This window comes from Eriocheir sinensis, chromosome 24 (assembly GCF_024679095.1).
Source record: "Eriocheir sinensis breed Jianghai 21 chromosome 24, ASM2467909v1, whole genome shotgun sequence".
Lineage (NCBI taxonomy): Eukaryota > Metazoa > Arthropoda > Malacostraca > Decapoda > Varunidae > Eriocheir > Eriocheir sinensis.
Genome location: NC_066532.1, coordinates 12253091 through 12259472, shown reverse-complemented (window position 1 = coordinate 12259472; position 6382 = coordinate 12253091). Strand labels below are relative to the sequence as shown.

Below are 6382 nucleotides of genomic sequence, written 5' to 3'. Positions count from 1 at the left end.
CTAGTACCTATAACATTACATTATAAGGCGGCACTAGTTTCTAGGCTAAAGGGAACATAGTTGGTATCCCCTATCTGAAAGTCTCTCTCTCTCTCTCTCTCTCTCTCTCTCTCTCACTCTCTCTCTCTCTCTCTCTCTCTCTCTCTCTCTCTCTCTCTCTCTCTCTCTCTCTCTCTCTCTCTCTCTCTCTCTCTCTCTCTCTCTCTCTCTCTCTCTCTCTCTCTCTCTCTCTCTCTCTCTCTCTCTCACACACACACACACACACACACACACACACACACACACACACACACACACACACACACATTTAACGTTACTTCATAGTCACAAAGTCATCTCCATCAGCATTCCTTACCTTCGACCTCCACCCACAGTCTCCTCTCCACCCCGTAACTCTATCCCTCACAGCACCTCGCCTTCCTTCACCCCTAAGTACTCAAGCCTTACAATACTTTTCCTTCTCCTTGTACTCTCCTCACACGGACAGTCAAGGCAACAAATCAACACCCACGTCATCCCGATCAGACCGAACGTTGCTATTTGCATTCGCTGGCGCCAAATCGTGCACGCTTTTGTGTTTTGTTTTCCTGGGTTCAGATTCTCGAACGTTTCGGGACGCACCTACCCACATTTGTTAAGGCTTTAGTAGAGGTTGTTGGGTTAGTATTTCCAGAGGTTGTTGTGTTAATATTTCCAGAGGTTGTTGTGTTAATATTTCCAGAGGTTGTTGTGTTAGTATTTCCAGAGGTTGTTGTGTTAATATTTCCAGAGGTTGTTGTGTTAATATTTCCAGAGGTTGTTGTGTTAATATTTCCAGAGGTTGTTGTGTTAATATTTCCAGAGGTTGTTGTGTTAGTATTTCCAGAGGTTGTTGTGTTAGTATTTCCAGAGGTTGTTGTGTTAATATTTCCAGAGGTTGTTGTGTTAATATTTCCAGAGGTTGTTGTGTTAGTATTTCCAGAGGTTGTTGTGTTAATATTTCCAGAGGTTGTTGTGTTAGTATTTCCAGAGGTTGTTGTGTTAGTATTTCCAGAGGTTGTTGTGTTAGTATTTCCAGAGGTTGTTGTGTTAGTATTTCCAGAGGTTGTTGTGTTAGTATTTCCAGAGGTTGTTGTGTTAATATTTCCAGAGGTTGTTGTGTTAATATTTCCAGAGGTTGTTGTGTTAATATTTCCAGAGGTTGTTGTGTTAATATTTCCAGAGGTTGTTGTGTTAATATTTCCAGAGGTTGTTGTGTTAGTAACGAGCAGCCTTTTTCTTTTCTCATTTGCTTCAGTTATTATGTTTTTGTCAGTTCATTAGTTTTCTTCCTTCTGCAATATTTTTAACTTTTTATTTCATTGTCCCTCAAATCATACAACTCTCAGCCCATGTCCTCCATTTGAATTCGTTAGTTTCTTTATTTACTTCATTCGTTTTATTTTTCTGCTTCTCCACGATTTTTTTTTCATACTACGGCGCTAACGTTAACCCTTGCATGCAGGATATATGTATGTGTGTTTCGCGTCTCTTTACATTTGCACTTCTTATCACCTTTTATAGCATTCCTTCGAGTGTTCATGTTAACCACTTGCATTCTTGGCCCTCGGTGTTATCTCCTTAACCCGTCCGCTGCGATTGGCTCGGATCCGGCTTTCACTGGTAGCCTGGTAACATATAGTCCCAAGTCCTTCTCTGCCTCTGTGGAGTGTTTCTCATGTGGTATTGGTATGCTGGATATCCTCTCCCATGGTGCAGGACTTTACATATTTTCCTCATTGAATTGTAGCAGCCACTTCTTGTTCCATTCCTGTAGCTTGGTGATGTCTTCTTGTAGGAAATCCGCGGTCAAGGGCTTAATTGTTTGCTTTCATTTACATTTCTTTACCTCATTTTTAGCTACCTCCTCTTCTTCATTATTTTCTTACGTGTATTTTTTATCATCTATACCTGTTACCATCTTTCCTTGATCACTTTCTGTTTGTGTTTTCTGTCCATATAATCTCGTTTCTTTCCATTCTTACCGTGTACTAACTTTTTTATTTACCTTATGGATGTGTTCTTTTTATCATCGTTGCTATCTTCTTCCCTGTGTTCGAGTGTTCATGTCAGCCATTTATTTGCATTCTTGGCCCACGGTGTTATAATCTTGTTTGCTTTTATTTACATTTCTTTACCTCATTTTTAGTTACCTCCTCTTCTTTATTTTCCTACGTGTATTATTTATTATTTATACTTATTGCCACCTTTCCTTGATCACTTTCTGTTTGTGTTTTCTGTCCATTTATTATCTTTTCGTTTCTCTCTATTTTTACCGTGTACCAAGTTCATTATTTACCTTATGGATGTGTTCTTTTTATCACCGTTGCTATTTTCTTCCCTGTGTTCGAGTGTTCATGTCAGCCACTTGCATTCTCGGCCCACGGTGTTATAATCTTGTTTGCTTTCATCTACCTCATTTTTAGTTACCACCCCTTCTTTATTTTCCTACGTGTATTCTTTATTATTTATAGCTACCTGTTGCCATCTTTCTTTGATCACTTTCTATTTGTGTTTTCTGTCCATATATTTTCGTTTCTTTCCATTTTTACCGTGTACTAACTTTTATTATTTACCTTATGGATGTTTTCTTTTTGTCACCGTTGCTATTTTCTTCCTATTATTTCTATTCTTTGCCACTTTTGTTACCGTATATTATCTTCACTTTTCACTTTTTATCATTTACCAGCTTTTTCTTTCATTACCTTATTTCTGTTTTCATGTGTATTTTTTCTTCTTTTTATCACCTTCGCTATTTTCTTCCTATTATTTGTATTCTTTGCCATCTTTTGTTACCGTATATTATCTTCGCTTTTTTTCTCTTTTTACCGTTTACCAACTTTTTCTTTCTTTACCTTATGTCTGTTTTCATGTGTATTTTTTCTTTCTTTTTATCACCGTTGCTATTTTCTTCCTATTATTTGTATTCTTTGCCACTTTTGTTACCGTATATTATCTTCGCTTTTTTTTCTCGCTTTTTACCGTTTACCAACTTTTCTTTCTTTATCTTATGTCTGTTTTCATATGTATTTTTTCTTTCTCTTTATCACTTTCGCTATTTTCTTCCTTATTATTTGTATTCTCTGCCACCTTTTGTTACCGTATATTATCTTCGCTTTTTTCGCTCATTTTCTTTCTTTATCTTATGTCTGTTTTCATTATTTTTTTCTTCCCATTGCTATTTTCTTCCCATTATTTGTATTCTTCCACTTTTGCTTCCTCCTATATTATCTTCGCTTTTTTTTCGCTTTTTACCGTTTACCAACTTTTTCTTTCTTTACCTTATGTCTGTTTTCATGTGTATTTTTTCTTTCTTTTTATCACCTTTGCTATTTTATTCCTATTATTTGTATTCTTTGCCATCTTTTGTTACCGTATATTATCCTCCTTTTCCTCTTTTACCGTTCATCAACTTTTCTTTCTTCAACTTCCTACTAATCATCTTTTCTTCATTTTCATTCTTCCTGCTCAGTGGTTATCTCCTTTTTTTTTTTCTCTGTTACCTTCTTCATTCTTCTTCCTCCTAGACATTATTTTATTCTTCCCATTCGCTTCCTCTCCCATCACGTTGTCACTTTCTTCCTTGATGTTTGATTCCTCCTTCACCTTCACATTTTTTTTTTTCGCTCTTTGCCTCATTTTCATTCTTCTTGCTCAGTGGTTATCTCCTTTTTTTTTCTCTTCATTCGTGTTACCTTCTTCGCCTCCTCCTCCTCCTCCTCCTCCTCATCATCATCATCATCATCATCATATCATCATCATCATTTCCCTCTTCAATTTCCTACTAATCATCTTTTCTTCATTTTCATTCTTCCTGCTCAGTGGTTATCTCCTTTTCTTTTTCTCTTCATTCGTGTTACCTTCTTCGCCTTCTACGCCTCCTCCTCCTCCTCCTCCTCCTCCTCCTCCTCATCATCATCATCATCGTTTTCTTCTTCAACTTCCTACTAATCATCTTTTCTTCATTTTCATTCTTCCTGCTCAGTGGTTATCTCCTTTTTTTTCTTCATTCGTGTTACCTCCTCCTCCTCCTCCTCCTCCTCCTCATCATCATCATCATCATCATTTCCTTCTTTAACTTCAAACTCATTATCTCTTCTTCATTGTCATTCTTCCTGCACATCGACTAACTCCTCTTTTCTTTCCATTCATTTTCTTTCTCATCGCTGTTTCCATAGATTAAATATCGCTGCAGATTTCGACGTCAAACCAAACACGCCTTTCCTTTTGTCTCCTCACTCCTCGCCTTTTATTTGTAGCGTTTGCACACCTTGTCTTCACGTTGCTTCCATCCTCGCTACATACGCAGACTACCTTTTGTTACCTTCTTCGCCGCCTCCTCCTCTTCCGCCTTCTTCTCCTCCTCCTCATTTCCTTCTTTAACTTCAAACTCATTATCATCCCTTCCCAATTGTTATTCTTCCTGCTCATCGACTAACTCCTCTTGTCTCTCCATTCGTTTTATCTCTCATCACTGTTTCCTTAGGTTAGGTTAGGTTAGGTTAGGTTAGGTTAGGTTAAGGTTGCAGATTTCGACGTCAAGCCAAACACGCATTTCCTTTTGTCTCCTCACTCCTCGCCTCTTATTTATAGCGTTTGCACACCATGTTTTCACGTTGCTTCCAGTCTCACTACATATGCAGACTACCTTTTGTTATCTTCTTCGCCGCCTCCTCCTCTTCCGCCTTCTTCTCCTCCTCCTCATTTCCTTCTTTAACTTCAAACTCATTATCATCCCTTCCCAATTGTTATTCTTCCTGCTCATCGACTAACTTCTCTTGTCTTTCCATTCGTATTCTCTCTCATCGCTGTTTCCATGGGTTAGGTTAGGTTAGGTTAAGGTTGCAGATTTCGACGTCAAGCCAAACACGCATTTCCTTTTGTTTCCTCACTCCTCGCCTTTCCTAACAACATTTGCACACCTTGTCTTCACGTTGCTTCCATCCTCGCTACATACGCAGACTACCTTTTGTTACCTTCTACGCCGCCTCCTCCTCTTCCGCCTTCTCCTTCTCCTCCTCCTCATTTCCTTCTTTAACTTCAAACTCATTATCATCGCTTCTTAACTGTTATTCTTCCTGCTCATCGACTAACTCCTCTTGTCTTTCCATTCGTATTCTCTCTCATCGCTGTTTCCATGGGTTAGGTTAGGTTAGGTTAGGTTAAGGTTGCAGATTTCGACGTCAAGCCAAACACGCATTTCCTTTTTTCTCCTCACTCCTCGCCTTTTATTTATAGCGTTTGCACACCTTGTTTTCACGTTGCTTCCAGCCTCACTACATACGCAGACTACCTTTTGATACCTTCCTGGCCGCCTCCTCCTCCTCCTCCGCCTTCTTCTTCTCCTCCTCCTCCTCATTTCCTTCTTTAACTTCAAACTCACTATCATCCCTTCTTTATTGTTATTCTTCCTGCTCATCGACTAACTCCTCTTGTCTCTCCATTCGCTTTCTCTCTCATCGCTGTTTCCTTAGGTTAGGCCCATGGGCGTCCGCAGGGGGGGGCAAGGGGGGGCATTTGCCCCCCCCTGGAAAATAAAAAAAATTGAAAAAATTACATGGAAAATACAAAATGAATAAAAGAACATAAACATTTCTCACCAGTTCATTCAGTTAGAGTAGATTACTACTCTCGGAACACAAATTGAAAATTTTGAAAAAAATTACTTGGAAAATGAATAAAAAAACAAAGATTACTCAACAGTTATTTGTTTTTCTTCAATTTTCTCTACCGGAGAAAATGTAACTGAGCTACTCTGTCAGATGAAAAAGTGCCACCATTTTGCATCTAAGCTCTTTCCTGGGAGCAAAATTTTTTCCAACGGGAGGACACCTCCTCAGACCCCTCCCCCAGGACAGCAATCTCAGGAGTCAGGACAACATTGCCCCCCCCTGCATTTTTTTCTGCGGACGCCCATGGTTAGGCCAGTTTAGGTCAGGTTAGGTTAGGTTAAGGTTGCAGATTTCGACGTCAAACCAACCACGCATTTCCTTTTGTCTCCTCACTCCTCGCCTTTTATTTGTAGCGTTTGCACACCTTGTTTTCACGTCGCATCCAGCCTCACTACATACGCACGCACACACACACACACACACACACACACACACACACACACAACAAACACGGCGACGTACTAACAAGTTTATTACAGCCGTGTGTCACCTTTATAATTACCTTTACCTGAGCCTTTGACGCCTAATGTTTGTTCGCACCTTGAGCATCTTATATTGCCTCGTGAAAAAGACGATAATGCTTCGTTATGCTTTCTCCTTCCAGTGCCACCTTTAATGAAGTAGACACATTGTTAAGGCTATTGTAATGTTTGTACCCTGACTTGCAATTTATCTGTGCAAACCAATTCATC

The 6382-nt window shown here is 39.3% G+C and overlaps 1 long non-coding RNA gene across 1 annotated transcript; it reads left to right on the top strand.

Annotated features, from left to right (window-relative positions):
• The first annotated feature begins 317 nt into the window (after positions 1-317).
• Positions 318-1680, top strand: LOC127003133 (uncharacterized). The gene is made up of 3 exons (XR_007756981.1): positions 318-843; positions 892-939; positions 1108-1680. It is a non-coding gene; the product is annotated as an uncharacterized LOC127003133 (long non-coding RNA).
• The last annotated feature ends 4702 nt before the right edge of the window (positions 1681-6382 follow it).